The sequence below is a fragment of the Pelodiscus sinensis genome, chromosome 20, assembly GCF_049634645.1.
Source record: "Pelodiscus sinensis isolate JC-2024 chromosome 20, ASM4963464v1, whole genome shotgun sequence".
NCBI classification, from domain to species: Eukaryota; Metazoa; Chordata; order Testudines; family Trionychidae; genus Pelodiscus; species Pelodiscus sinensis.
This window is the reverse complement of record NC_134730.1, coordinates 6,615,110-6,636,070: the sequence shown is the minus strand read 5'-3', so window position 1 is coordinate 6,636,070 and position 20,961 is coordinate 6,615,110. Positions and strand designations below refer to the sequence as shown.

Sequence of the window (20,961 nt, the reverse complement as noted above, 5' to 3'; positions counted from 1 at the left end):
CCAACAACCCCGCGAGGACCTTGAGCGGGAACACATAGCCTGCCTCCGTTCCCTACCGTGGTCTGTGGAGTGGCAAGACCAGAGGTTGGACATGGGCCTGGAGGAGTACCATGCTAACAGGAGCTGCATGGATCCACCAGGCAGGAGCTGTCCCGGGAGGCCTGGAGCATGTGAACGGCATACAGTGCTACAGCCAACTACCTGGTCACTGTGACTGAGCAGGCCAGCAGCTGCCCCGCCATCCCCACCCTGCACCTGCACACACACCCACTCCTGCTCCTGTTTCTGCTCCTGTTCCTGCCCCTCTGGCTTCTCCCCTTAGTCCCCTCTATGGCCACCAAGGGCCCCACACAAGAGGTGGTGGGAACATCCAAGGCATGCGCCAATCCCAGCTCCATCCCTGAGCCTCACCTCCCCTTCCACCTCCAAACTCCTCCCCTCTCCCAGGTTCTTTCCCCAGTTATATTCATTCCCAATTAAAAATTACTCTAAAACAAAAAGTCTTGTTTATTTTATCAGTAGAGGAGGGGGAGGGGAGGAAGGAGGGAAGGGAGGGGTGAGGGAGAAAAGCACTCTGGGGCCCTGCAGAGGCCCCTTATGAGGCAGCCCGGGGGAGAGCCTCACAGGTGTCCTTGTCTGAAACTCTCAGTCAGGGACTCTTGGATGCGCACAGGGTCCTACTAGGCCTGCCAGATGGCGGCTGCATGCATCTGCTAAAAGGCCTTTGTGAGCTCCACCCTTACACAAATGTCTTCGCCTTATTTTCACAAATATTGTGGAAGACACAGCAGACCACCACCACTTGGGGGACATTCCACTTGCTGAGGTCAAGGCAGGTGAGGAGACTGTGGAACCTCTCTCTGAGATGGCTAAAGGTGCCCTCCACCACAATGCGGGCCCTGCTGAACTTGCTGTTGAAACATTCCTTGCTTTGGTCAATGGATCCTGTGTTGGACTTCATAAGCCAGGGGCGCAGAGGGTAGGCTGTGTCCCCCACGATGCAAATCAGCAGGTCCATGTCCTTGGCTTTGGTGGTGCAGTCAGGGAAAACATGCATGCATCTTTTGGTAGAGGCTGGAGTTGCAGAAGACGCAGGCATTGTACGCCTTCCCTGACTACCTGACATTGATGTCAGTGAACTGGCCTCACTGGTCCACAAGGGCCTGCAGCACGATTGAAAATTACCCCTTCTGGTTGATATATTTGGAGGCCTGGTGTTCGGGGGCCCGGATGGGGATGTGTGTGCCGTCAATGCCCTCCCTCACTTTAGTTGGGGAAGCCCATTGTGGCAAAGCCGGCAACGATGGGGTCAACATCACCGAGGATGATGACCCTGAGCAGCAGGATGGTGTGGGTGGCTCTCACCACTTGTAGAAGGAGACAAACAGAGAATCACAGGGTTGCCAGGCCCCTCGGGAGGTCCCCAAGCCCAGCTCCCACTTCCCACACACCAGGACCAACCCCTACTTGCCCATCCTCCAGCCCGGCTTTGTGAAGGCCAGACTGAAAAACCTTCCAAGGAGGGAGCTTCCATTCCACCCCCTTTTGAAGGGAAGCTCATTCCAGCAGTTCACCACCCACTTAAGACAGTAGCATGAGTCATACCTGCATGAGCACTGCCCTGAAATCATTCTCCCCACACCTAACTGGTTCCCAATGGAGTGGTAGCTGATCAGCTTGGTGAGCTTCCACAGAGTGATGGTGACATGCTTCTGCAGGGGGATGGCAGGTCACATGTGTAGTAAAAAGAGGAACTAGCTGTTCAGATCCATTTCTTAAAGACTAGATTGCACATACTACATGAGTCAGGGAATTTTGTTAATTGCTTAAGTAAGCTATACTGGTGGTCGTTACTGAGTGGAATAAAGTTGAAGTATGCTAACCAATAACGCTGCAACACGAAGCTAAGCTAACAAATCAAGACATACCAAGTTAGATAAGGAAGTCAAAGAAAGTTATAAAAAAGGATGCTTAGCCAACGCCCAGGGTCGACTCTGCTTTGAGCAATAGCTCCCTAGTCAATCTTGCTTGCAAACAATAAAATGGAGTTGGACCCAGCCTGAATGTGTGACTCTCTTCTTGGGGCAAATTGACTTAGCCTCCAGGGGACGAAACTAGCAATTTATGCAACAAATTTGGCGAGCCAGCCAGGAGTTTCCCTTGGATCACTCCGGAGTTGAACGACAAGATCGTCGTAGGTGACCGTGAAGTGCACACCGGACTGTTTGAGTCCATCGCGGTACCGAAAGCGTGAGTTGGGACATCCGGAAAGATGAAGGAATCTCCACCAAACAAGTCAACCAGGCTGTGAGGTCCGAAGAGACGGCGCCAGGGGTGTGTGGATGGAGTAAGTATACAAATTTCCCGTGTCTTTTGTCCTTAGGGGACTCGGGCATTCAGCAGAGGTCTGAACACGTTCAGCAGAGGTCTGAACATTGGGCGTTCAGCACAGAGATCTGAACTTAGCACTCAGCATTTGGGGCTGAGATGCTGACACAATGGATTCGGGTGGCTCCCGGGTAGAAAACTCCGTAACCCCATTGGGATGCATGTTGTGCAATTTCAGTAAATTTAAGGATGATTTAATTAAGTTCTGTCAGCTAGAGTGGCCGACCTTTAGGATAGGCTGGCTAGATACAGTTTTTTAATGTAAATCTAGTTGCCTCTGTGCATAGTGTTGTTACTCGAGATAGGCACTGAGATCAGTTCCCATGTATTGATTGTTAGTTGAATCACACGCAGAGGCGACCTGCTGGCTGCTGAAGTGTAGTATAGGAGCTTGTAGAGTTATGATAGCAAAAAAACTAAGGATGATTCTGGTAGTGAAGTTGATCTGACTCAAGGCAGGCGTAGAAAAACTCCTGTGGTGGAGCAACATGAGGAGGGGAAGGAAGAAAGCGAAGCAAACTACCTGTATGTAAACCCCTCCTTACGAAGATTAGAAATAATATGCTGGAGCATGCCTTTGTTGTTTCATCTGCATGCCCAGTTGCCCTGCTGGGGCGAGATATGCTAACTAAGCTGCAGGCTGAAATTTTCTTCAGTAGTGATCAGACTGTAGTGCAGCTGCCGGTGAAACAGGGCTCTTCCCCCTTTAACACCCCGGTTTTAGGGGTACGCAAAGCAGATGGCACCTCGTATAGATTAGTACGGGAACTGAAGGCTGTAAATAAGAAGGTACTTGTGGATCACCCTATGGTCCCAAATCCACACACAATTTTAACACAAGTTCCGGCAGATGCAAAGGTGTTCTCAGTGTTGGATTTAAAAGATGCTTTCTTCTCTGACCCACATACCCATGACAAAACTCAGTTGTTGTGGACTGTGTTGCCCCAGGGTTTTGTATCAGCTCCCCCATATCTTTGGGATCGCATTGCAGAAAGACTTAGAAAACTGGAAAAGGGCAACAGAGTCCCTGTTAAATGCCCTAGGGAAAAAGAGGGTATGTCTACACTACCCTCCTAATTCGAACTAGGAGGGTAATGTAGGCATACCGCACTTGCAAATGAAGCCCGGGATTTGAATTTCCCGGGCTTCATTTGCATGAAGCCGGCCGGCGCCATTTTTAAATGCCGGCAGTTCGAACCCCCTGCCGCGTGGCTACACGCGGCATGGAGTAGCTAGTTCGGATTAGGCTTCCTAATCCGAACTAGCTGTACTCCTCATTCCACAAGGAGTACAGCTAGTTCGGATTAGGAAGCCTAATCCGAACTAGCTACTCCGTGTCGCGTGTAGCTGTGCGGCACGGGGTTCGAACTGCCGGCATTTAAAAATGGCGCCAGCCGGCTTCATGCAAATGAAGCCCGGGAAATTCAAATCCCGGGCTTCATTTGCAAGTGCGGTATGCCTACATTACCCTCCTAGTTCGAATTAGGAGGGTAGTGTAGACATACCCAGAGATATAAAGTTTCACAAGAAAAAGCCCAAATATGCCAGCCAAAGGTCTTAGGCTATGAGATTGAAAAGGGAGTGCGGGCTTTGAGCAAGGATCGAATCCAAGCAACTTCAGGAAATTCTCAAGCCCTTCTTAGCAAATAGATAACGACAGCCTCTCCGGCTGGAATCGCAGGCAACCCAAGGATGTTTCACAACACATGAGTGGCGGCCGTCCAGATTAAAAAAACAAACATAACAAACAGTTAAAACCTTTCCCTCACACGCCGTTATAATTGGCTTGAGGACGTGGGGGAAGGTAACTTAAAAGCCACCCTAAGTTCAACCGGTAGAAATTGAATGTGAAGATGTAATCACTAAAAGCTAAATCTGCCCTAACAAGGAGACACATTCTGCAACATAAATCTCCTTACAGAGCATGAGCAAGTGATCCACCCCAGAATCAGCAGCATAGATCAACTGCTGCAGCATGGATGTTATGAAAACCCTATACTGAGAAGTTTTAAATTAGTAATAGCTGACTGCAATAATACACATTCGGATTTACATACTGAAAAGAATTAGGAGGTGTGGAGGCTAATTAGAAAGCCCACACTCCTTACCAAATTAATACTGGATAAACTTGTGTCATTGAGAAAAGTCATTTAGAAAGAATAAGGAAAGTAAGAAAGACATTGGAAAGTTACTAGGAATGAGAAACGTTTTCTTTGGAAGAACAAAGCAAGTGATTTGAAGGTATGCGAAGGTGAGAGGTAACTCTGTGGGAGAGTGGAAAAGATTAAGCGATTGTTGTAATATGTGAAGGGAAACCTGCTTTAAAAATGACTCCGTGTTTCTTGCAGCCTCTTTCGATAATCCAGGCAAAGAAACAATCAAATTTAGCTATTTGGCTACAGACACTTTGTTAAATCTGCAAAAGGAAAATAAGGAATTCGATTGACACTTAACTAGTTAACTGTATAAAAGAATGAAATCTATACATTCAATCCTTAAAGTTAAATTTATTCTTTAAGAAAACAAATCATCGCTTTAAGAATCCACGCCCTGAAACTGCACTGTGTCTCTGTTCAAGGCTGAGTTGATAACACTTTTGGCTTGCTTTCAGATCCAAGGTTGTGTGTGTCTGCAAACTGCCCGTCTGTTGTGGAAGGAGGAGGGGCACTGTCCCCCATAAGTAAGCCTGTAACATTGCATGTGATTCTTTTCAGAAAAGAAAACCTTTTTGCTTGCTGGAATAGTAACTAGCAAGCACCTTGTTCTAAGAAAGAGTTTCTGTAGCAGTAAATCATTTGAAGCTTCACATTTTTTTTAAAAAAAGGTCTGGTCTGCAGTACAAGATGGAAACTGAGGCATGCCACTGTTGGGGAGGGCTAGCAACTCTAAGGTAATTCAAGGGAGTGGAAGGTCACGAGTACCGATGAAGCGCTCTTGTTCTCAGAAAGTTGCAGCTCACTCACACTGAAAGTAGTAAGGAACTAGCTGTAACCGGTTCCCCTAACAGATCTTAGGCAGTATTTTAAGTTATAATAGGCCACCCTGATGGGGGGAGAAATGTTTTCTTGTCTTTCAGATCATCAGAAAGCGCTGGTGCCAGCTGAAGAAAAGCAACAAACAACAACAACAACAAAAACATGGTTCTGTGTCATGACATAATAAGTTTGTGTTCTGTCCAAGTTTGTCTTGTGTGTCTTAATTGTAATACGTATTGCAAATGTTGTGTATAGAAAATTGTTTTTTTAATGAAGAATAATTTGAGTAAAGCAGAAGCATGAATTTAAACAAACAAAATTAATAATTGGGCCCAATCAATTGGCAACGCTAAACTTAGTGAAAGGATAATAGTGTAGTAATTGTTTAGACTAGGAGAATGTTAACAATGTCTCCACAGGTGAACAAAAAGAACTGGAAGGAAGCAAGGAGTGCATCACGTGAACAGAAGAATGGGAGACAGGTACTAGCCCCTTCCCACCAGACAGCTTTTGCTTTAATGGCCATTGCTAACTTGCCCTCATTTGGATATCATCAACCAGGACTTTAAGGACAAAATAGAGTCTCCCAATTGTGCATCATGCCCTGAACAGGCCCCTGTCCCAGAACCAGGACAACTGTCACTGATCCTTACCTTGATGATGTTCCACACTGGTACAGACCAGCTGTGTGCTAGACTGGCTAATCAAATTGGCAAATGCCTGATTAGGCAATGACAAGGCTTAGCAGATACCATCGCAGATTGGTTTGAGCCTGGAAACTCTGTCAGCAACACTTATGTCATAGCCCATACATTGTATGAGAATCCAGGCTGATAGATGCAGTAATATCCAGTGCCCGTAAAGGCCTAGACACCAGCCAAGCTAATCAAGTGATCCTAAATAGTTTGAAAGATCTGTCCAGCTCTGTGTCCACTTCACTAGACATAACCAGATATTTGGACCAGAGACTAATTGGATTGTTAATTAATGGAACTAAATTAAAGAAATTAGAAGGCCAGTATTGAAGAATACGGTAAGCCTTAGCCACTACCACTCAGCCCTTCTGGTGATGAGTCCCCATCTCCCCCGTGCCTACCCATGGAAGTAGGGAAGTAGAGAATCCATGAGGAGCCAAAGGCCCACCTGGACAGGGGCATATAGATAAAATAAAGGGCATTGCTTATTCTGAAGGTGTGGGAGCCTCCCTATACCCAAGGATTGTTGCACCCACTTTGATAAGGAAATGTTATGTACCTGCCCATTTAACATCATGATGAATCTGCCTAGGTTTGATGTGATTGTCTCAGAGAAACAAAAACATCGAGCTGGTCCAAATGAACGGTACCTACTGGTGTTTGACTACCCAGACACATCACTCCATCCTGCCCCTTTACATATCCGTCTGGGTGCATAACAGCCCCTCACCAGGCGGCCTGACCGTTGATGGAATGTAGCTCTATCGCACTTCGGAAGTAGAGGTAACCTCACATGAGATGCTGAGTGGCACGGCGGAAGTAAGTACCAAGAGGAGGGTTTACTGGCCCTGCAGGCAAAGATCAAGGAGTTGGAGGCCAATGCCCAAAGATATATCGGGGCTGGCCATCTGAGGTACACACAGATAGGGAAACACCGTGGATCATGCCAAACACCTATCTCTGCAGCACTCAGCCAGGCAGTAGAGGTCAAACCTATAATCATGGGCAGCGCCAGTAAGGCGACGAAATATCTTGGGGATGGATTTGAATAGTGTTTGCCAAATTATGTGGGGAGTTTTGATTTTAACATTTATAATAATGCTGGTGCTGTACCGGCACTTCCAGAGTAAATTAAAACCCCTTAAATTGTTGTATTTAACCTAGTAGATTAAGAAGAACCCCAAAGTCAAGAGAAAAGAACTATAGGAGTAAACTGAGGCAGTCCATGGTATCTTGCTGAGGACTGACAAACTCAAATCATTAAGTCAGCCTGAGAAGCATATGCTACAGCAGTTACTGTGACCCTGGTTCCCCTGGCAACCACATTCCAAAAAGGCCTCACTTTGATAAGGCCGGTATCAAACAACCGCGCGGGATTGTTTTTACGGTTTGCTTTATTCCTAGGAAATAACCTTGGTTCCAAAAGAGCTAGCTGGCTTTTTGCTTAGAGAATAAAGACTCTTATGTCCATCAGCGAAAGACCATTCTAGAAAGACCTTTACCAAGTTTTGCTAACCACCAACACCGCTGTGAAGTGCCAAGAACTGACTGTTGGCCAATGCTTCTCACTGCAAAAAGATCCTTCCATCTCAAAATGATCCTACCCCGACTGCTGATAAGCCTCTCTCTTCTGGTCCTGCTTTCCCACCTGTTGGACACCAGAAGAACCAAAATATTACAGGGTGATGTGCTAGTAACCTCTCCCCTGCATGATGCTGAACCACGACTGTTTCAAAGAAAAAGAGGAAAAACTCCGCTTCTAGGACACCGCCAAAGCCCAAAGATTTCTGACTACAAAAGGACTAAAACTGAAAATTAGTAAAAAGAGAACATGAACACGAACCTTATTGTGCTATGTTAGTACACATTCCTGTTTAGTTCTGTTTTGTTATGATAATATTGTGCTTATTGCCTTGTTTAATACCTTGTATAACAGCTCTTATACGACGTATTGTGGTGTCCGCTATAAATCGCGAGATGTTTGTACACTACCAGAGATTAGTATGAGAAGAAATAGAAATGAAATAAGAGAAAGAAAGCATCTTGAGGGGGGATTTGTAGTAAAAAGAGGAACTAGCTGTTCAGATCCATTTCTTAAAGACTAGATTGCACATACTACATGAGTCAGGGAATTTTGTTAATTGCTTAAGTAAGCTATACTGGTGGTCGTTACTGAGTGGAATAAAGTTGAAGTATGCTAACCAAAAACGCTGCAACACGAAGCTAAGACATACCAAGTTAGATAAGGAAGTCAAAGAAAGTTATAAAAAAGGATGCTTAGCCAACGCCCAGGGTCGACTCTGCTTTGAGCAATAGCTCCCTAGTCGACCTTGCTTGCAAACAATAAAATGGAGTTGGACCCAGCCTGAATGTGTGACTCTCTTCTTGGGGCAAATTGACTTAGCCTCCAGGGGACGAAACTAGCAATTTATGCAACACACGTGTGTGTCCATCACCTGAGGGTAGGGGCGAGCCAGGCACACCACTCCAGGAAGGTGGCCTTACACATGAGGAAGTTCGGGAGCCACTGCTGGTCGTCCCACTGCTCCATGATGATCCGATCCCATCAGTCAGAGCTGGTATCCCATCACCAGAAGTGACAGTGCACAGTGTGCAGGAAAGGTTGGGAGGGGTCATACTGCATGAGCAACGCATGGAGAGAGGAGAGGAAGTGGTGTTCTAAAGGGCAACTAAAATGATTAGGGGTTTGGAACGGGTCCCATATGAGGAGAGGTTAAAGCGACTGGGACTTTTCAGTTTAGAAAAGAGGAGACTGAGGGGGGGATATGATAGAGGTCTATAAAATCATGAGTGGTGTGGAGAGGGCCGATAAAGAAAAGTTATTTATTAGTTCCCTAAATAGAAGAACTAGAGGACACCAAATGAAATTAATGGGGAGCAGGTTTAAAACTAATAAAAGAAAGTTCTTCTTCACACAGCGTGCAGTCAACCTGTGGAACTCCTTGCCAGAGGAGGCTGTGAAGGCTAGGACTATAATAGAGTTTAAAGAGAAACTAGATAATTTCATGGAGGTCAGGTCCATAAAAGGCTATTAGCCAGGGGATAAAATGGTGTCCTTGGCCTCTGTTTGTCAGAGGCTGGAGAGGGATGGCAGGAGACAAATCGCTTGATCATTGTCTTCGGTCCACCCTCTGTGGGGCACCTGGTGCTGGCCACTGTCGGCAGACAGTATACTGGGCTAGATGGACCTTTGGTCTGACCCAGTACGGCCGTTCTTATGTTTTAAGTGCCCCGCAATGAGCGGCAGGTCCTGTTCCTGCAGGACCACGAGGGCAGCCTGGAGTCACTGCAGCAGGAGGTGCAGCCTGGGGCCTAAGAGTCATTGACTGCTTGGAGGCAGGTCCGGCGCCATGGCTAGGAGTACTTGGGTGTCTGCAAGGGAACCAGAGCAGGCAGTGAAAAGGCTTTGCTGTCCCTCGAGGAGGCAGGCAATGGAGAGGAGCCTGAGACACAGCTGTGATAACAAGAGCGCTAACAAGGGTTCAGACAGCAACTCCCTTCCCCTGTTCTGGGCACCAGGCTACCCAGAGCAAGACCCTGGTGCTTTGTCCTGTGTTGGAAGCTTCAGCGGTTCTGTTAGGATGTTTATATGAACCTTTGGGATTAAGGCTGAATATCCCTTGGGAAACATCATTCCAGCGAGATTCCATGGGCTTGCTAACCCCGAGTCCCATTGAATCAGAGCTGCTGGGAAGGATAAACCACCCCACACACACTTTATTATTTTGCCCCTCTGGCCCTATTACAGGGGGACAAAGACAGCCCTAGGATCTGAGGGCACCACCTTCCTTGGAAGGAGCAAAGAGGAGGCCAGCAATAATTATAACCCCAACCAGACAGCTAGGCCAGTGCATGTATAGCCAGGTATTACAGCACATAGCTGCTGTCAGCGTCTGAGAGGTATGCAGCTGGAGGGCCAATATGGCTGCTCAGGACAGCCTTTTTGCTGATCTTTCATTCCTTCCACCTCAAACTCAGATGGGAATTGGAGGTGCAGACTCATCTCCCACAGCATATAAGGGTCCATGAGGAATGTAGTCCCTGACCCTCCCCAATCCCAACACACAGTGGGAGCCCCTGCACTGTGCTTGTCAGTGAAGAAGAGCAATCCGAAGAGCAGCAAATCCTCCAGAGATGTTACTGAAATGATTAGTCAGCCCAGGCCTTCTCTGAGAAGCAGTGAAGCGCGTACCCATATCTCTTGGTACAATGAGAAACCACATGAAAACCCAACCCCCGCACATCTTTAAATGTCACTCGCCAGCAAGGCAAGTGACCTGGCCAATGCCTCATTTCTCACTGTTGAAAAACAATGTGCCCCAAACAGGGGAGCCTAGGCAGCGAATTGGTCGCTGTGGTTTGTCAAGGTACTCGGGTGGCGGCTAGAGCTGCAAGGCAAGGTAAGCGGAGGGAGGCAGCTCAGAAAAGCAAAGCTAAGGGTGCTCAGCCCATGAAGGCGGCTCGCTAGCAGGCTGGTGCAAACCTCTCTCGAGTTGGGGAGTAGGCCCAGAGCAGTATGAGAAAGGGCTGCAGACTGCCGCCTTCAGTGTCAAGCAAAGTTCTTGAATTCGACACTACTGTTCTCCGGCTCCTTCTTTTCACTAAATGTTGGCCAAGGGTCAGCGATCAGGAGCCAAAGAAAGTGCTTAGAAGAATGAAAATATTAGACCTGGACAGCGATGTGCTGCTGGTAGTTCAATAACCCCACCCTCAAAGATGAGCATAGCCATGCTCCATGGGTCTGGGAAATGGATTCAGTGTCATTTCCAATGGATTCACCGCCTCTGCAAGCCAGCTCCAAAGAACAAGAAAAAGCCACGTGGAAAACCAACTCACCAGGTGCCCTTTGTGGAAGGCCTAGAAACGTAGCAAAGTTAGGAATGGTCATCTCTAGGTTTACTTGGTCTCGCCTTGGTGTAACACTTCCAGCCCCACAGGAGTTACAAGTCTCCAGTGACAGGGATTGCATAGCCTCCCTTGAAGCCTGCTCCAGAATTAACAGTGCTTGTCCTTAGAAAGATTTTCTCCCAATATCAAACCTAACCCTTCTTTGCTGAAGATTGAGACAATTACTTCTTAATTCACCTTCAGTGAGCATGAAACAAAATTGATCACTCCCTCTCTGTAGCAGTCTTTAGCATATGGGAAGACTTAGCACTAGGTCTCCTCTCAGTCTTCATTTCTCAAGACTAAAGAGACCTATTTTTTAATCTTTCCTTGGAGCTCAGGTTTCTAAACTGTCTGGAGAAAGTCAAGAGAGAACAGCAACAATGACAATTCCCTAAAGTATGTTGTGTAGCTGAGGCCTCACCAGCACCCAATAGAGCAGAACACTTGCAACACTGCTGTGAATACCCCCAAAATGACATTAGCCTTTTTTACACTGAATCATGTTGTTGACACAGTGGATCACAAATGAAATAAGAAATTCCCAGATCCTTTTCAGCATCACTACTGCCTAGCCAATTATTCCCTCATTTGTAATTGTGGATTTAATTTTTTTCTTCCAAAGTGCAGTAATTTTCTTTTCTCTTTAGAGAATTAGACTGAAATCAACAAGATGAAATTCAATAATTTGTCAAGGACATTTTGAAATCTAATCCTGCCCACCAAAATGCTTGCAACCACTCCCCGTTTAGTGTCATCCATATATTTTACAAACCCACTCTCTACTCCACTATCCATTAATTAAAATATGTATTAGTTAGTAATTAAAATTAGTTCATTAGTCATAACTTAGGTTTGGCCCTTGCAAAACCCCACTAGATATGTTCAACCAGTTTGATAGCACACTATTGATAACCAGTCTGAGCATAGCCAGTTTTCCCCACTCTTTACAGTAATTTCATCTAGACTATATTCCTCTAGTTAGTTTATAAGACTGCCATGTAGGACTGTGCTAAAAGCCTTACTAAAATGAAGACATATTCCCCACCCCTTCACCTTTATCCACAAGGCTAGTAATCAAAGAAGGAAATTGGGGTAAACCTGACCTATTTTGTTCCTGACAAATCCAGGCTGGCTATTTTTATACCATACTATCCTCTAGACTAGGTCTTGCAAATTGACAGTTTAATAATTTGATTCAGTATCTTTCCAGGTATTGAAATTAGGTAAATGGTTTAGAATTCCTGGGGTCCTCTTTGTTCCCCTTTGAAAAGATAGGTACTGTGTTTACCATTCTCCAGTGATCTGGGACTTTACCCATATTTCTCCAAAATAAGTGCTAACAGTTCTGAGATTTCTTCAGCTAGTTTCCTAGGATTAATTTCATCAAGCCCTGCTGATTAGATTGCATCAAAGGTCACAGATTAAAAAATATTTAACTATTTCCTTGTTTGGCTTGTGTTCCTTCCCCCTTGCTGTTAATATGAATTGTGTTGGGTACCTGGTTACGCTTAACTTTTTTTAGTGAAGACTTGAACAGAATAGGTAGCAAATTACCTCAGCCTTCCAGATATCGTCAGTTAGTAACGCTCCTTCTTCACCAGGAACAGGACTTACATGTTCCTTTGTCTTTCTCTTTCATTTAATAAAAAGAGGTTCTTTGCTATGTACGTCCCTGGCTATATGTAACTCATTTTGTGCCTTAGCTTTCTTCTCTCCCTGCTCGCTCCCTTCCCCCCGCCCCCATGCTTGTGCTGCTCTTTTGTACTCCTCTTTAGCAGTTTGTGCACATTTCTTCTTTTTGAAGCATTCTTTTTTGATTTGGGGGTCATTATTAAATTCCATATGAACCCATATTGTTCTCTAAATTGCAGTTGTGGCTTTAGCATAATCTCCTTGAGAGACCGACAGCTCTCCTCAACTCATTTAAGAAGAAAATCTAAGAGTTCGTCTATGCTGCAATGTTATTTTGGAATAAGCTACTGCGGAATAAAAATTCTGAAATAGCTTATTTTGAAATAGAGCGTCTACGCTGCAAACGCCCATTGAAATAGCACTGAGCTATTTTGAAATAGAGCGTCTACACTTATTGGCGCCTGAAGTGCATTGAAGGCCTCCTGGAAGCACTTCAGACAGGGCATCAGGAGAGCACTCACTTCCTGGAGCTGCTACCTGAGGCTATCTGAGGCTCGTGCTTAAAGGGACCCCCCTGGACAGCCGTGTCTCAGGTTCCTCGCCTTTGGCTACCTCCTCAAAGGACAGCATTTTCTCTGTGTGCTCTGGTTGCCCTTGTGGACACAACAGCACTCCAGCCAAGGAGCCGGACCTGCCTGCAAGCAGTCAGCACCTAGACCTCATGTCACACCTCCTGCTGCAGTTACTGCAGGCTGTTCTCACGGCCGTGCAGGAACAGGACCTGCAGCTCATTGCGGGGCGCCTCCTCTCCTCTCTCCACACACTGCTTATGCAGCACAACCCCTCCCAACATCCCCTGCACACCGTGCACCATCTCTTCTGGTGACTGGACACCAGCTCCAACCGATGGTGCCAGATCATCATGGAGCAGTGGGACGACCAGCAGTGGCTCCTGATCTTCCGCATATGGAAGGACACCTTCCTGGAGCTGTGTGCCTAGCTCGCTCCTGCCTGCCAGTGACAGGATACACACATGCGATCCACCATCCCCCTCCAGAAGCGAGTCGCTATCATTCTGTGGAAAGTCACCGTGCCAGACAGCTACATCAGGAATCAGATTGGCGTGGGGAGATCAACTGTTGGGGCTGTGCTCATACAGGTTTGACTCTCTTGCTATTGTCCCAGGAGGGTGGTGAACTGCTGGAATGGGGTTCCTTGGCGAAGGGGGGGAGTGGTGGAAGCTCCCTCCCTAGAAGGTTTTCAGTCTTGCCTTTACAGAGCCATGCCGAGGGATGGAGTTAATTAGGGTTGGGCCAGATATGTGAGTGGGGCAGGGAGTTGGGCGCGGGGACCTCCTGAGGGCCCTGGCAACCCTGTGATTCTCTGTTTGTCTCCTTCTACAGGATGTGTGGGCCATCAACACCACCCTGCTGCAGAGAGTCTTCATCCTGGACAACACAGGATCATTGCTGGCTTTACCATTCTGGGCTTCCCCAGCTGTGGGGGACTATTGATGACACATACATTCCAGTTTGGGCCCCCAACCACTGCCCTCCAAATATATCAACTGGAAGGGATACTTTTCACTCGTGCTGCAGACCCTAATGGACCACCGAGGCTGGTTCACTGAGCCTCACTGTCCCTTCGCGCTGGGGACAAGCAGGCATGGGAAGGAGCTGGCCAGGCAGGGAGCCTGCAGGTGGGAGGGGGGTAATGGGGTGGCTCAGCTTCCCTCCTGTTATGGCAGTGGCAGCATCCCACAGGGAGAGGACTTGTACTCCTGAGCTCTGGAAGAGAGTGGGCGAGGGCATCTGGGGAGATCCGTGTGAGTGTGAGACGGCGCTTGTTGGGTTCCCCTCTACTTCCTCTCTGCTGCCCTCCTGGCAGAATCCCCAGGCAGGGGACTGGTGTCCTCTGCCTCACCATGCTTGCCCGGGAGCACATGCTGCCCTGAGAGTGCAGGCATGCCTGTATGAGGCACTGCTGTGTATGTGTCCGTGACCCCATCCCTAGTGGGGGCTTGTGGTGGGAAGGTGTCTCACCACAGGGTTTGGAGTAAGGCAGGCCCAGCTCTCCAGAAACCCTGTGAGTAGAGTGCCAGTTCTGTGTGTTGGAGCCTCACTGCGGCTGTGTGCTCTGGGCTGGGGTTCCACGTGCACCCACATGCACAAGCAGCTGTGCGATCCCCAGGCTGAGAAGGCTGGGAGAGGAGTGCGCAGCCCAAGGGTGCCATTTATGGGGAGAAGGGAGGGGCATACTTTGGATTTCATACTCGAAGTCTGCTTAAAGCTCCATGCCCTGACTCCAGAGGCGGGTCTTAACCGCAACAGAGTTTGAGCTGCTTGCAGTTTCTCTTTGGGGCTGGGAGTTTGTTATAAAAAGAGGGAGGCAGGATGACTAAGAATAACAAAAGGCCGGACACTCAAGTCATTGAAGGATTGTTAGATTATCATGAAAATATTGTCTGGTATGTCATGATTATGAGGGTTAGCCAGCAGCCTGGGAATTAAGGGGTTAACTACACCTAGCCAGGTGGAGTGACCAGTAGGAATGTAGGTGGGACTTTTCCAACTGGGACAAAGGAATTTGGTTTTTTTTCTTGCTCCTTTTTTGTCTCTCGGAGAGTGCTCTGCAGCTACAGAGAGGGACAAGCATGTCTCTCTCTCTCCAAGACACCATTCTTCATTTTCTGTAAGTAGGGTAAAGTTTAGGTAGTTTCGTTAGGTCTTATTGTTTTAAGGATTGGGTACGGGATCTGAGATCTGGCACTGCTTAAAAGATGTTTTGGCTTGTTCTTTGTAACTAAGTTCTAGGCCCATGGAGTTTCTCCATGAGTATATTTTGTTACCTCCCTATCTAGTCATTATGGTTGCAACAGGAATATTGTTGTAATAATAAAAGTTCTTTCTTTTCTTTTATTAACCTGGCAGTGGTTAATAGTGTGCCTTGATTTTTATCTTAGGGGTGAGATTTCCCAAATGATCTTCCCCCTGATTTCTTTATCAGCATTTGGGTGGTGGCAGCGGAGGTTTTGTTCCCAAGATCTAGGTTTTTTAAGATTTTGGGGGAAGTTTTATACCAAAGCCTGGTAGATAAGGCTTTGGGGTACACTTGCTGGCCCCCACTTCTGCATTTATCTTGCCAGAGTGGGGAAGGAGCCATGACATGGTACTCCACTTAAAATATAGGAGAATAGGAATGAGTGTTGTGATGCTGGGATTTGTATTTGAATGACTGCTGTTAAACTTTAAAAAAATCTTAAAAAACAAGTGATCCCATAGCAGCTTAGAGACTAAAAAAACCCCGAAACTCTTCCCCCTGCCCGTAATCTTCTAAATGTTCTTGAAATGAGGTGGACAGTGACTAATCCAAAGCTGACTTCTAAGAGTTACAAAGGGATCTCACAAAACTGGGTGACTGGGCAACACAATGGCAGATTAAATTCAGTGTTGATAAGTGCAAAGTAATGCACATGAAAAAATATAATACCAACTATACAAATGTAAGCAGGGCCTGAACCATTGCTTGCAACGCAGCCAGCTGAAATGAGAAAGCAGCCCTGGGTGTGATTATGCTCACTCAGTTGTTTAGCTCTGCAAGATAATTAACTGTTGATATGTAAATACAGCTCATGCTGGAATGGGGAAGGAATCTAGGGTGTTATGATGTAAATCCAGTTTAGCCAGTGCTATAGGCCTGATGGATGGTCAATTGTTAGAATGTAATGTAGTGTATTGTAACTAATTTGGCTGTTGTGGGTCACAAACCATGCTACCCCTAAATGTAGGAACTGTAAAATATGACACCAGTGCTTGCAGGAGAGATACTGTCATTGTAAAGGGTTTCAGATGAACAAGCCCCCCCCTTCCAGATTTGAGTAGACTGAGTTGGGGGGAAAGGGCTTGAATCAACCAGCTACATGCCATCCAGGCGTAAGCTGTAAGACTGATTCAACCTGTCTCCTTTCCCCAACCCCCGTTCTAAGGATAGATCTGAAACAGACTCCATAAGGAGTCTCTTTGTTATTCCAATGGAAGCTGGAATCTTTTGGCCTGCCTAAGTGGTGGCTAAGAGCTGCAATCACTAAGGATATGTCTAGATTACATGGCTCCGCTGACAGAGTCATGTAGATGAGTTTGCTAGACATAGGAAAATGAGTTTACTAGACATAGGAAAATGAAGCGGCGATTTAAATAATTGCTGCTTTATTTACATCAAAATGTCTGCCACACTGTGCCGATGATCAGCTGATCCAGCATAGCGGGCAGTCTGGACGCTCCGCAGTCAACAAGGGAAGCCTTTGTCAACCGCTCCGGTAAACCTCGTTTCACGAGGCATACTGGAGTGATCGACAAAGGCTTCCCCTGTCAATCGTGGAGCATCCAGACTGCCCACTGTGCTGGATCAGCTGATCATCCGACACAGCATGGTGGACATTTTGATGTAAATTGCCGCTTCATTTTCCTATGTCTAGTAAACTCAGCTACATGGCTCCGTCGACAGAGCCATGTAGTCTAGACATACCCTAACAGTTGAAGTCACTAGTTTGGCCTGGGGCCAGACCCATTGTGACTGGCGGGTAGCCGGTAGGAAAAGCAGCAGGCAGCCAGCAGGGTGGCTGGTGGGAGCAACCAGTGGGCAGCTGGTAGGAGCAGCAGCAGGTAGCTAGCAGGGTGGCTGGCAGGAGCAAGCGTACCACAGGAGCAGCACAAAGGTGGCATTGCCTCAGGCTCAATGAGTGAAGTTATCAGGGTGATGTGTCTGGGTCTGCACTGACTGGACAGAGCTATAAGTCGGGCGTTAGAATTGGGATATGGAGAAAGTTTAGGCATGTGAGTGGGACCCTTACATTGTTGGACTGGTGATCCTGAGAGGCACAGGACATTGCTCAATCCATTTGAGCTGGGACAGTTACTCGTGGGTTGGTTATGAACTCTGGTAGTGGTATTTTCCCAAGCTAATGCCATGTGATTTCTCTCTCTCTTTCATTAAAAGTTCCTTTTCTATCCTCAGACTCTGTGCTTGTGAGTGGGGAAGCATTGCCTCTCAGAGGCACTCAGGGTGTGTGAATTTCCCAGGCTACCGGGTGGAGACCTGAGCCAGTTCTGTGGGAGATTGATGAAAAGGAACCCCTAGATATTGAACCCAGCCCTGGCTGTTGCTGGCACTACTTGGCAGAAGGGTTACACATACAAAAATAATGGGGTCTAAAATAGCAGTTACCACTCAAGGAAGAGCTCTTGGAATCATTGTGGATAGTTCCCTGAAAACATCTGCAGTCTAAAAACTAAAACGGTAACAGAATATTGGGAATCATTAGGAAAGGAATAGATAAGACAAAATACCATATTGCCTCTATATAAAATCATGGGATGCCAACAACTTGAATACTATATGCAGATTCAGTCACTCCATCTAATAAAAGATATATTGGAATTGGAAAAGGTACAGACAGGGCTCAATTTGGAAAAGAAATGACTAGAGTGGGGGAATTTGTTAGAGGTCTAGAAAATTATGACACAAGAAGTTGACCAATTAAATATATAGGCAGCTGATTTTAAACAAACAAAATACATTATTTTTTCATAGTGAACTTGTGGATCTCTTTGCCAGGAGATGGTGGAAAGGCCCAAACCGTAATAGGGTTCCAATAAGAACAAAGTAAGTTCAAGGAGGATCGGTCCATCAATTGCTACTAGTCAGAATGGGCAGGGATGGTGTCCTTAGCGTCTGTTTGGTGACAGGAAATGGATCATGATGATTGCCTCTTTTATTTATTCCTTCTGAAGCACCTGGCATTGGCCACTGTTGGAAGGCAGGACACTGGGCTAGGAGGATCATTGATCTGACCCAGTATGGCCATTCTGATGTTCTTATAGGGTACATCTAGACTACATGCCTCTGGTGACCGAGGTATGTAGATGAGGCTACCCGGCATAGGAAAATGATGTGGCGATTTAAATAATCACCGCTTCATTTAAATTTAAATGGCTGTTATTTCGAATTAGCTTTAATAGCGTCTATACATGCAAACCACTATTTCGAATTTAATTTGAAATAGAGGAGCCCTTAATTCGAATTTGGTAAACCTCATTCTACGAGGAGTAACGCCAAATTCCAAATAACTATTTCGAATTAAGTGCTGTGTAGACACTTAATTCAAAATAGGAGGCCTCCAGCCCTTCCCAGGGAGCCCTGGTGGCCAATCTGGGCACAGCCAGGAAAACTTACTCTCCTCGCCCCAAGCCCCAGAGCCATTAAACCCAGGGGCCCCAAAACATGAGCCAGAAAGCCACTGGCAGCCAGCCCTCCGCCGCTCCCCAGGAGCAGTCTGCCAGCTCCCAGGAGCCTGACAGGGGCTGGAGAAGGCGGGCACCTTCCTGGTCCAGGATGGAGATCATGGACCTTATTCAGGTTTGGGGGGGATGCCCCCACGTCCATGATCTCTGCATTAGATGGAGGAATGCAGCTGTCTATGGCAGGATAGCTGTCAGCCTGGCCACCAAAGGCCACATGTGAACCCAGGAGCAGGTTAGCATGAAAGTCATGTTGGTCCAGCAAGACCCCCAAACCTGAGCTCTGAGCTTCCCCTCCCCCTTCTTCCCTTTGCTTCTCACTTCCAGCTCCCTCCTCCCAGGTTCCCCCCTCCCCTCTCCCAGCCTCTCTCTTCCTCTCTCCCACCTCCTTTTCCCAGTCTCCTCAGAGGTTCAACCCTCCCACCGCCCAGTTTTGTTCAATAAACCCAGTTTCTATTTTTGAACATACGTGTCTTTTATTGCAAAACACAATTTCTGCTCTCAGACACATTCTATTCCAACATCAAACCTCTCCAGCAGGGGCGGCCCGTCCATATAGGCGAACTAGGTGGTTGCCTAGGGCGCCAAGTTAAATGGGGCGCCAAATGGTGGTGCAATATCATTGAGGGGTTTGGAGGTGGGGGCGCCGATTGCATGGTTCGTCTAGGGCACCCATTGCTGGCAGCTAGACTAGGGCCGCCCCTGCGAGTCCAGCATTCTTTCTATAGAGCTTGGAGAGTAATCCAGAATAGTTTAGAGGAGCAAACTTTTTAGATAGGGTGGTACTTGTGATCATTTTGCAGATAGAGACTTGTGCTCTTTGCACTTTACAGATGCTTTTTGGACCACAGCTGCCTTTGAAGCCTAGTAGCGTTGTGAAGTGACTCACAGCTATAGGCTGTAGTGAGAAGATGGTTTGGCAGCTTTCCATGTACCGGCCACAAAAGACTTCTGAAATCTTGTTTATATGTAATGTTAAACCATTTAAAACCATGTTTAGTCTTCCTTGCAACTGGAAATTAAAATGGTGACTTCAAAATTCTGTCTGCTTAAAGCCTTCTGTTCAGTCAACAGATGGAAAGACTCCAAAGTCTAAAACCACAGATACATCACACTGGCTAGATTTAATGGCACTTTGATTTTTAATTAAAAGCTTTAATATTATTGAGTAGATTGCTTTCTAAAATTACACTATAGCCAAGAATTCTCATTTTAACAGAAGACACCAATTCATTTCATACAAAACAAAGCAGCTTGTGTTTTGATTACAGTAATTTAGGGGGCGTCTACACAGCAGCGTTATTTTGGAATAACGGACATCTACACAGCAATTCCATTATTCTGAAATCAGTTCAAAATAACAGACAGCTTATGCCAGCTTCTGTAAACCTTATTCCAAAACCTCAATAGCTATTTCAGAATAGCGGGAGTGTGGATGTTCCACTGCTGCTATTTCAAAATTGCTCTTCCCCGGGGCCATTCAGAGTAATTATGCCCCTGTGCCTCCTGGGGCTACATATCAATGTAGCACATCCCCATTAGGGAAGCCCACCTTGGATTAATTTTGAGGCTTCCCTGGAGTGTAGACATGCTATTTCGTGCTATTTTTGGAGTATTTCTTCCGGAATAGCTTATTTCAAAATAAGCTTGCAGTGTCGACGTACCCTAAGGGGCTGGTGAAAAGGGCACAATTTAGCTGAAGTTTCAATACTTCAGAAGTTGCACATTGTGGCTTTGGTCCTACAAGCTTTTGATCATCACCAGGAGAATGTGAAGCTGCTGGACAGCATAAAGGGGAGACATGATAGCAGATGTCCTTTGATTATTGCTCGTTTCTGATTTGAATAGCAAGCTCCGAGGAACTAAAAATATTCCATTGTCTCCTGTTCTAGGTGTCTTCCATAGCAATAGATGGATATGGTGGACTATACTGCTAGCCTATGTGTGGTGCTCTGATGTTCATGTAGGCGTTTTAATTTCCCTTCACCTGTATCCCATATAGTAAGGAGCTCAGGAGACATGTGGGTGGTCATGTAGCTCCCCTCATTTCTGCCAGGGTGGGAT

At 46.5% G+C, this 20,961-nt stretch overlaps 1 protein-coding gene and 2 long non-coding RNA genes across 3 annotated transcripts in view; 2 read left to right on the top strand and 1 right to left on the bottom strand.

The window, feature by feature from the left end:
* Positions 1-20,961, bottom strand: part of LOC102444405 (uncharacterized) — a 172,780-nt gene that overhangs the window by 127,422 nt on the left and 24,397 nt on the right. The window lies entirely within an intron of this gene.
* LOC142819086 (uncharacterized) lies at positions 1,797-8,422 on the top strand. The gene is made up of 2 exons (XR_012896784.1): positions 1,797-2,347; positions 5,000-8,422. It is a non-coding gene; the product is annotated as an uncharacterized LOC142819086 (long non-coding RNA).
* LOC112547362 (uncharacterized) lies at positions 15,183-19,853 on the top strand. The gene is made up of 3 exons (XR_003091107.2): positions 15,183-15,292; positions 18,191-18,262; positions 19,731-19,853. It is a non-coding gene; the product is annotated as an uncharacterized LOC112547362 (long non-coding RNA).